General features: G+C 34.8%; 1 pseudogene; it reads right to left on the minus strand.

The window, feature by feature from the left end:
• Positions 1-938: 938 nt before the first annotated feature.
• On the minus strand, positions 939-2,705 carry LOC107847403 (annotated as a pseudogene).
• Positions 2,706-11,614: the final 8,909 nt, after the last annotated feature.

Here is an 11,614-nt window from a genome sequence, read left to right on the forward strand (position 1 = left end):
TGTGACAGAGGATTGTTGTTTCGGGTAAACAATCTGTATTATCTCAAAACAACTTCAACACAAGTTCAAGATTAAATCAAGAACAATTATGAAGTTTTTCAACACCTTCAACACAAGTTTAATATGAACTATCAAAGAAGTGTATTATTTTATTTTAAAGAAAAAAGATGAAGCATAATAAGCCAAGTCCTCCGAATTCACGGAGTGTCCTTAAGAAAATAATTTTCCTCAAGTACCCGAGGTTGCGGAATTTTCCTCCCAGGGTAAAATGGCTTCACAGCCGGAATGAAAAGCATATTCTTCTTTTTTCGGTAAAGATAGATGTATTCTTGGAATAAACACATGTTTGGTAGCAGATTGATCAGTTTTTATTTTGGCATGTATGACGTTATTGTCAAAACCTCTACAAATCAACAGTGTTCGATAGCATAAACCATTTGATGTGTCCAAATTCCTGAGCATCATGTTGGGGTGTTTTCTTTAAAAACCAACCTATTCTATGTAATTGAAATATTCGACGTTAGTTATGTATTTATAAACACCTAAGTTGTTCCGCCAAATCTTGCTAATGGAAGTTCATAATTAGTGGCTTGTAAATAACATAGAATTTTGTTGGTGTGCCTATGTGGTGGTAGTCCATTTGGTGTTAGGTATCCAGATACTCTTCATGAAAGCAGTTGTTTATATCGTCTTCAGCAGAATCAAATCACATATATATTTTGCTTTCACTGGAAAATTTGGCTATCAACATTTCTTCGTTCTTTTTTGTTTTTAATTTTAAAGAACGAAAGGAACTACTACATTCCCCGGCTAAAGCATCAAGCCTTAACCAAAATTTTGTTCAACTTTTTCACTGTACAAAAGAACCATAGCAGAACACTGGTCTTTGCCTGAAAACCACCTCAAACTTAGAAGTCAAATAGAGCAATAAATTAAATTCAAGGGAGGGACATATTCAAGTAGTAACAAATTCGAGCCTTTTTTGCAGCTGCAGCAGCTGCTTTCTCTGCCTCAATCTTAGCAACAATGGTATCAATCTCAGCTTTCTTAAGTTGCCTAATCCTGTGCTCTTTTGTCATAACAACAACTGTTAGGTTCAAAGTATATGAAAAAGTGTGAATGAAAAATGGAGGAAAAATGATGGAATGAAGGGAGACACTAATTTAGAAAGTGTACTCCCAAATTGAAAAATTCACTTTTTCTCCCACATTGGTGGAAGAAATGAACTTGTGAGTGTTTAAAATAAGGAACACTTACTACACATGGTAAGTGAGGCAAGAAATAAGAGATGTCTCGCACCGTCGTTGCTTGGCTCGGCTTTGGCTTTGGCTTTGGCTTTGGTTTTGGCTTTGTCAAATGATACCAAAGGGAAAAACGCAACTTTTTTCTGTGTTTTGATACTCCATTTATATGCATGCATGCAGATTCCGAAACAGTGTTTTGAAACAGTGCAGTGCTGAAACGAAGGGATGCAACCTTTCAACGAAATGACACACTGATTCATGAAATGGTATGCCTGTTCGGAAAAGACATATTCTTTGGACGAACAGACATGGCTTTTCCAGAAAGATCACACCTTTTAAATGAATCATTGCCACTTTTCAGAAGAGGCACATGTTGGCTATATAAACCTGCTTTCATCCATACGTTTTTAGGTATGAATTTCTGAAATACAAACTCTCTTCTTGTCTTGAAAAACTTTCTGTGTGATCTATCAAATTGTTGAGTGAGTTCGCTGAATCCAAAAATTTGAGGTACCGCTATTGTTTGGATTGAAGGACATTTTATCCTGGGAGGAAAATTTCAAAACCTCGAGTATAGTGAGGGGAATCATTCCTTAAGGACACTCCGTGAATTCGGAGGACTTGGTCTTAAATTCTGTTTCATCTCTTTTCTGAATCTTAACACACTTCTTAGATAAATTATTGGTAATCTAGTGTTGAAGGTGTTACAGAACTTCATAAGTATTCTTGTCTTGGACTTGAACTAGTGTTGAAGTTTGTTTTTCTTATATACAGATTCTTGTACCCAAATACATAAAAGATAACAACTTCTATATTCTTTCCACCACTCTCAACAATTTGAAGCAAAGCACGTATTGCTAGTTTCACAGTTTCCTGACCAGATGTTAATTTGAAGTTCTTCTCCAAGTAATCCTGGATAGAGTTTGAGTTTCTCCCAGTTGCATTGGCTTTTCATACAGAGAATGTTCCATATGGATCTGTTTAATAAAGTGAAGGGAGACTCGTGCAAGGATCAAAACCAAAGATCAAGGTTGAAAGACCAAATGGCCTGACACCACCACTTTGAGTATACTTATTCTGAGGACCAGCAATTTAACGTGTTATGTATTCAACGGTAACTGGATCCTCAAATGTAAGACTTTGATATTCGATGTGTGCCCAGACTTTGATATTCGATGTGTGCCCATTTACAAGGACTTGGGCAACTTGTTTCAATCCAGCACAGGCCAAGGCTATATGATTATCTAGATTTACTATCTTTCTGACTGACCTGGCCGAGTTCTGAAGCTTGGGGGTAGATTGCTTCTCAACTCTAAGAACAACGGTGTCAGTTCCACGGACCCCAACGGCGGTGTTACCTTTTCTCATAGCTTCGAGTGTGTATTCAACCTTGATTAGATAGCCATTGGGAGAGAAAACCGTGATCGCTCTATCGTATCTAGCCATTTTTCGTGCTTAATAGTCGAATGTGCTTAATATCTAGGATTCCACTTTGTTATGACCACTGTGATGCAAACAACTCGGCATCTTTTAGTTAAGGATAAGATAAAAAGAAGAAATTGAGCGTAGGGTTGAAGCTATAGATTTTGCAGAAAAATCAAACATCTAATTGGGTATAACCAGTAGAATCCTTGAACCAAAAAAACCAAGAGCTTAATGACAACATAAACATGTATAATTATGTTCCTACTAAGGAGTTTTAACTTTCTGTTCTTCAATTTATGAGTGTTTCCATGATTCCTTAAATAAAATTAAGTTGCATCATAGAGTTTTTATAACTCGCGATTCACCAACAAAATGCATATACCCGAACAATCCTTGGTACCTGATCGATGAACAACAAAATGCGGAGGTGAGGTGTACTATAACACATTAGCCTCCTCTTGGTCACTACAACAAGTACATACATCTGATTATATAACACTTCTTAAAATTGTTTTCTCCAACTCACTTTCACAAGTCAACGGTATCACTAAAGTGAAAGAAGATTCTGCCTTTTGATTAACTAAAGAAAAAACAAGATGCTATTGGCATCAAAGAAAATCATCCAAACATTATAATATAGCAGAAGTTAATAAAATCGTAATTCCATGCTCTGTAAGTGATCTATATATCACCTCAATAAGTATCACCAAAAACGATCATTAGACATGTTTAGGCTTTGATTATGCCAAAGATCCTGCGCATATCCACCTGCACCTTGGTGCTCTTTACTTTCCTTTGTCTAGTGAAACAACATGTATCCTTAAAATACTGCTTCAAAGGAGAGAAATTCCAATGTCGTACTCCATATATATATATATCTCCCTCTACACATGTATGATTTCATAGTGACCTGCAATCATCGATAATACTTGAGTATAAGTTTATAAGAAGTTCTTATTAATGAGACAAAATTTATGAGCTATACACCACTTTAAAACCCTAAAGGTTCATTTTCAAAGTAAGCACACATCAATCTGTTTGCCAGGTCAAAAGCTCATTTCTTATGGAGACACAACCAAGAGAAATTTCCTCTCCGATTTACAAGTTGTGTACCTTTGGTTGAATCACAAAGAGATTCAATTTGAGAGAAATAGAGTTCACGTAAGGAATAGGATATCCTGACCTCTTTTTAAAATAAAAGGTTTATTATTTAAAATCGAGAGGGGAGAGATAACTGCCGCCTGGATCTACAAGTAAGCAATGTATTATATGTAGTTGAATAAAATGAAGCAATGAGGTCAAACCAAATGAAAATTTTAACTCACGAGTGTATAGGTTGAAAAAAGAAAAATAAATTGATTTTCATATCTGTAAAGGGGAAAAAATAAAGTGGAGAAAATGATGTTAGTTTTAGAGTCTCTTGGACACTGCGAATCAACACTTCCAATTTTGCCTATGCTGAACTCAAAATGATTCAAACTTTTGTGTTGGGTTTTATGAAAGTTTTGATGATCGACAAGATAAATAAATATGTTGGTTAATCTGGTTCACAGATACACAGGTGCAAGAAGGAAAGCAAAAAATCAAGACCATTTAAAGAAAGGACAAGATTGCTCGATTGAAGGAGTGAATTGAGTAGTTACAGTTAATAAACTCAAAATAACTACCACATGTGAAATTGAAGTGTTGGAGTTTGACTACAATAATTGAATGAAAAGAGAGGTTGAATTGTAGAAGGAGGCATACCCAAAATAGAACTCTAAAAGATAAGAGTTTTGATGAGAGAAAATTTTAATTCCAAGAAGAGCTCTTTGGAGAGTTATGTTTAAATAGAGGGTATGTATTTCACAGTTAGTCATGCACTTACGAAGTAAAAAAAAAAACAATTGACAAATTGACTTAGCAATGTACAACTTGGAGACTGAAGGACCACATTGCTGAACTTGGTCCTAGTACTAAGAAAGATAAGGAGTCTTAGTCTTTATGTATTAGGTGTTGGTTCTTGAGTTGTAATACTGATGTAATCCTAGTTTCAGTGATTTATAAATTGAGTTAGGTTATTGTCTTCAAGTTAGGGAACTCGAAGACTTAGGATCACATACCCTGGGAGGTTTGTGATTTGTGAATTGAATAGGAGTTAGAGTTTATAATTCCCAGGTTACAAAAGTCTTGTAATTTGTTGTTGCTGAGGATCAAGTTGTTTAGGAAAGTTTGGGGTGAAATCGTGTAGAGGTGCAGGTTGTATTTTTCCATACCTGTTTGAGTCGGGTGTTTTCCATGTGAAAATAGTTGTCCTCTTTACTTACACTGTTACTACTTTACTGAAACATAATTGGCAACTTATTTCATTCTTAGGCAACACTTAAGTAAATATAAGTAATCTAATAGATCGGGTAGGTTATCTTGTAAGGGTTAATACCTAAGATAATATCACGTTGAACTCTTCACCACCTATTGGACACAGTGAAGGCCAGTCAACAACTCGACCACCACTCTTGGATGTCTTTCATTTTATTTAGTGGAAGGCCAGGATAAAAATGTATATTCAAGGTGAGGATATGAATTATGGGATCGAATAAATGATGGAACAACAATTCCCGTGAAAATAGTGGATGGAAAACAAGTAAAAAGATAAGAAGTGAATTCACCCCAGAAGATTTTGTTGCACTCAGTAAGAATGTAAAGGCCAAAAATATTCTTTTTTGTGGTCTTGGTCCAGCTGAGTACAATAAAGTATCGAACCTTATCACTGCTAAACAAATTTGGGGTGCTTTGGTGAATGCATAAGCTAAATAAGACAATTCAGAATTGCCTTACTTTTCACTAAATATGAGGTTTTCAAAATGAAGGAAAATGAGTCACTACAAGACATGACAACTAGATTGACTTTGTTGGTCAATGAGTCGTCATATTTAGGAAGGGTTTTATCTATTGAGGAATAGGTAGAGAAGGTTTTGAGAGTCCTACCAAAGTCCAAGTGGAATATTAAAGTTACAGTTATAAGGGAAGCTATGGATCTCACTAGAATGTCCCTTAATGAGCTAGTTGATAATTTGAAGACTTATGAGGTAAACATGGAAGATCTAAAAAGAGATGAAGTGGTTAAGGAAAAATCATTGGTATTAAGGACATATAATAGTGATGAATCTAACCTGGATGAAGAACAAGGAGGCTTTATTACGAAAAATTTAAAGAAGTTTTTCAAGAAAAAGGAATCTGATTAGAAAGAAATTGGTAACAAGAAATGGTCTAGTGATAAAAATCAGGTTGGATGCTACAAATATGGCAAAACTGATTATCAGATCAAGGATTGTCCTCTTTGGGAGATTGAGTGGAAAAAGGAAAGAACTGAAAAAGAACCGAGGAAAAAGGAAAAAAAAAATATTCCATGGTAGCTTCTTGGGGTTCAGATTAAAAAAAATTAGATGATGAAGATATTGATGAAACTACTCTCATGGACATTAGAAATTTAGAAATGGAAGAGGAAGAAGCAACTTCTGAGGTAAGCATTCTTGAACTAAAAGAAAAATTGCAGCTTTTTTTCTAAAAGAAAACTTATTTCATTAATGAGTGTCTTACTTGATGATTTTCAAGAACTAACCTCGATGAATTGTTCAGTAGTCTTGCAAGCTTAAAGTTTGATTACATTGATATGAAAACTTGCGAGATTGCTAAAAGAATAGGTTAGCAGGCTTGATTCATCAAACATGAATCTCAAGTCAGAAGTTCTGAAACTATCTCTATCTAAAATGGAAAAAAATGCTATGAGTGAAGATCAAAAAAGAATTGTGTCATATCTTTACAAATGAAAAAAATAATTTTCTTTATGAAAAAGATAAGGTGAGGAAACTAACTCAAGAAGTCTCTAAGCTAAAAATGGATCTTAAAAGAGCAAATAAAGGGACTAATTCATCTAGAATTGTGAATAAATGAATGAAAGAACTCACAATGAAAAGACTGGCTTATGATTATATAAAGAAACTGATGTCACTAGGGATTTGTGTTACATATGTGGAAATCTTGGACATCCTACTACTGAGTGTCCAGTTGCAGCAAAGAGTAGGGCTAGAAGTATAAATCTAGAAAAAGGAACTTATTTCAAGTTAGCTTAAGCTAACAGGAAAATATCAAAACTATCTAGATAAATAGGTTCAAAAACCTATTGTCTAGATGGACTAAAAGAAACTTGATTCATAATTTTGATCATAAGAAAGGACCCCAAGCTTGTCTGGGTTCTTAAAACTAACCCCTAAACTGTTTTGAAGGTAAAAATGAAAAGAGGCAAGCGACATTGGTACATAGATAGTGCTTGATCAAGGCATATGACTAGAGAAAAACAAAAATTCCTTTCACTTACCATATTTGAAGGGGGAATGTGTCAATTTGAGATGGTAAAAAGGATACTATCATTGGAGTTGGGAAGATTGGCGGGTCTGAAATAAGAGATTTGGAAGAAGTCTATCACTTGGATGGATTAAAACAAAATCTTATCAGCATCTCTCAACTCTGTGACAAAGGAAACAAGGTAACTTTACTTCTGCAGGTTGCAAGGTTAAGAAGCTGGATACAAAGGAGTTTGTACTAACTGCCAAGAGACATAGAAATATGTATAAGGTTGATATCATTGGAATGCCTGGTACAAAGTTGACATGTCTAAGTACAATTGAGAGTGACCCTATACTATGGCATAAAAGACTTGGACATTTAAGTCTGAAATAACTAAACAAACTTGCCTCAAAGGACATAGTGGTAGGCTTGCCTAGAACTTAGTTCAAAGAGGAAAAATTTTGTTGTGCATGTGTAAGGGGGAATCAAGTAAGATCATTCTTCAAGACAAAAAACCATGTTAGCACAACCAAGTGCCTTGACCTAATCCATATGGATCTTTGTGGACCAATGAGTGTACAAAGAAGATGAGGCAAGAGGTATGTTTATATGATTGTTGATGATTATTTCAGGTTCACATGGACACTGTTTTTAGCTTTCAAGGAGGATGCCTTTGATGTTTTTTCTATAAAGGTGAAAAAGAAATAGGTATCTCACTAATTTCCATCAGAGTTGACCATGAAAATGAATTTGAAAATGCAAAATTTTTAGAATTCTATTCAACAAATGGAATAGATCATAATTTCTCTACTTCTAGAACACCACAACAAAATGGAGTAGCTGAGAGAAAAAATAGGACCTTGGAAGATATGGATAGAACAATGGCGTTTGTAGGAAATCTTGTAAAAAATCTTTGGGATGAGGCCATAAGCATTGTCTGTTACATTATGAATAGCGGTATAACTAGGCCTCGTAGAGAAAACTCCCTATGAGTTACTCAAAGGTAGAAAATCTAATATTTATTATTTTAGGACCTTTGTTGCAAATGTTTCATTTATAGAAATGAAAAAAATAATCTAAGAAAATTTGATGCCAGGAGTTATGAGGGGATCTTCTTAAGATATTCTCAACATAGTAAAACCTATAGGGTTGTAAATAAAAAATAAATTATATTGAAGAAAGTGTGCATGTTGTTTTTTATGAGTCTTGTACTGTGTCTAAGACTAACAAATAGGATGAAAGTGAAACTAAAGAACAACTACATGAATAAGTTGTTCCACTGATCCAACTAGGTAACAGACTGAAAGCACATTGACAGGGGAATCAAGAAATTGAAATACCCACAACACCAATTTATGCTACTAATAATGCTCTTGGCTGCTCATAAGGGGTGGTGCCTAAAAGCCACAAGTATCAAGGATCTCATTCAATTAAAAATATTCCAACTGTTCTAACTTCTGGATCACCACTAAAGCAGGATTAAAGAACTTGTATGCTTTCAAGGCCTTTTTATCATTGGTTGAACTAAAAAAGGTGAATAATCACTTCTTGATGAATATTAGATAATTTTTATGCAAGAAGAACTCCACTAGTTTGAAAAAAGCAAGGTATGACACTTGGTTCCACCACCACATGACAAAACTCTAATTGAAACTAAGTAGGTGTACAGGAACAAGGTTGATAAAAATAGAACAGCTATAAGAAAGGAAAGACTGTTGGTCTGAGGATACAACTAAGAAGAAGGTACAAACTATGATAAGACATTTGCACCAGTTATAAGACTTGAAGCAATTTGGATCCTTGTATCCTTTACTGCTTTCAAAGAATTCATTCCCTATCAAATGGATGTAAAGAGTGCATTCTTGAATGGAAATCTGAAGGAGGCAATATATGTGAAGCAACCACCTGGGTTTGAAAGTATTGAGTTTCCTGATCATGTCTACAAGTTAGACAAAGCTTTGTACGGTTTGAAATAAGCCCCTAGGGCTTAGTATGAAGATTGTCAAAATTCCTCCTAGAGCATAGGCACACAAGAGGTAAAATTAACAATACTCTATATTTAAAAACTAATGGCAAGCATTTATTGATTAATACATATATATATGTATGATATAATCTTTGGCTCTACTGATGTCAACAAGACTCATGATTTTACAAAGTTTATCAGTAGTGAATTTTCGATGAGCATAGTGGGAAAATTAAACTACTTCCTATGATTGCAAATCAAGCAAACTCCTACTGATACATTGATTCATCAACAAAAGTATATGAATGAATTACTTAAGAGATTTTCTATGGAAAAGGCCAAGGAGATAAGCACTCCCATTACCACACAAAGTTAGACCTTGATGAAATAGGTCCATCTGTGGAAAAAAAGCTATCTTGAGGAATGATTGGGTCTCTCTTGCATCTCACTGTAAATAAACCTAACATTGTCTTTAGGGTTGGATTATATGCAAGGTTTCAAGAAAATCCCAAGGAGTCCCATCTCAAGTATGTCAAGAGGATACTAATGTACCTAAAAAAACTGCTGACTTAGGTCTTTGGTATCCTAAATGAAGTAATTTTAAATTGGTAGGCTATGCATATGTTAATTATATAGGTTACCTTATAGACAGAAAAAGTACCACAGGTATGGCACACTTCCTGGATCATGTTTGATCTCCTAGTCCACCAAGAAGCAAAACTTTGTAGCCTTGCCCACTACTGAGGTTGAGTATGTTGCTATTGGATTATGATGTGCATAATTGTTATGGATTAAGTAACAATTAAGGAATTTTGGTATGAGTGTTGGTTGTTTTCCAATTTTTTATAATAACACTAGTGCCATCAATATATAAAAAATTTTTGTGCAATATCAAAGAACTAAACATATTGACATACGACACCATTTCTTAGAGAAAATATTGAGAAAGGTCATATTTCAATTATGTTATATTCTATTGAGAAACAAATTACTGACATTTTTACCAAGACACTAAGTAGAGAACACTTTGAAAAAAATAGGTTGGACTTGGGGATGATTAAAATTACATAAATCACCTTCAATGATTGGCTAGACTATTTGTTTTACACTTTTAGAAGCAAAATTATTATTTTGTTCTGTCTTCCACATGCAGTTGTGTGTCTCAATTCTAGTTCCTGATATTTTTTATTTTTAAATTGTGTATCTATCTTTGCAGATCTAAAAGATCAAATGAGTTATACTTGAAGTCCTTGTGAAAACTTTCTAATGGTATGTTCAAAATTGCTAAGTAGAGTCCTAATTAAGGATGAAACATCTACGCACATCTGTTTCTTGAATTAAATAATTCACTTTATCTTCTTTAACTGCCAAATTTTGAAGTGTCCTTTTCTACTTCAAAAGCTTCACCACCTGTCTTTTCAATTTCACATCTCCAAATCCGATTGGGTTTCCACTGTCTCACCTCTTCTACTACCCTATAGTTCTTGTCTAAACATTATATCTATTTAAGTCATGTTTCTCTCCACTAAGATCTCACACCTCTCTCTCTCTTTCATATTCTATTTTTCTCTTTACTTTTACTGCTCCTAATGAGCCTATCCTCTCATCGTGTCTTTTTTTTTTCATTACCTTTTTCATCCACTACTCAAGACTAATTAAAACCACCAGTCTCTACCTCCAAGGAATGGGTACCTCTTGAACCTCAAATTGCTCCTATCCTCCCACTTCAACTTTCCAAAATATCTGATTTTGCCTATTGGAATGAGTTCAAATCCATGGTTGATTCTTTTAATTGCATTTCTTTAAACCAAGTCCAAGATATCATTCTCATTTAGACAATTTTCACTGAGAGCCACCCTATCTCAAGCCTCATTCCTAAGAGGGCCAAATCTCGTCTCAAGAAAAAGATTGACACTCTTATTCTTATCCGTGATGTTTAGGTTCTTGATGAACTTGTGAGTTCTCTTAGTCCAATTCAGACCCCTCATACTCGCAATTGCAAATGTGAAGAGGATTCCATTCTTGAAAAGATACTGAAGGCGAGTGAGAAGAAAAACTATATGTCTGTTGTTTCTCTATCTTTAGAGGCTCTCCCCTCTGATGATGATCTACTTCTCAACCAAGATTTACATGGAAAGAGGGTTAAAAACAACATCCCAAACCCTCCTCCCTATCAGTATACTCGCTTATCTTCCTCGTCTAAACATCATCCAAGAAAAATCCTCCTTCTACACTAAAATCTTTCTCTAAATCCAATCCTTCTCCCGTCCTCTGAAAAAGAGGTCTCTAAACCTTCTCTATCCACTATTACTTCTTCTTCACTTCTCAACGTTGTTCCATCAAAGTTTACTCCTACCCCTGGTCTTAATCACATCATTACACTCCAATAATAATTTATTGTGTATGGTAGAGTTGTCACTGGTTTTGGGGGTCCTAAAATGGATGTTCTACTCACTAAGATTTTTGTATAAGGATGGACCTCCCTATTTCTTTAGGGCACCACTCAACGTAAGTTTTCTAGGAAGGAGGTTGTTGAGTTCTATAATAATGGAAAATTTGATGGAACTTTGTTCACATCACATATGCTTGGAGTTCTTATTTATCTAATAATTAATGATTTTGCTTAAATCTTGGATGTGCCTGCTGGAGGTTG

Source organism: Capsicum annuum, chromosome 11 (assembly GCF_002878395.1).
Source record: "Capsicum annuum cultivar UCD-10X-F1 chromosome 11, UCD10Xv1.1, whole genome shotgun sequence".
Lineage (NCBI taxonomy): Eukaryota > Viridiplantae > Streptophyta > Magnoliopsida > Solanales > Solanaceae > Capsicum > Capsicum annuum.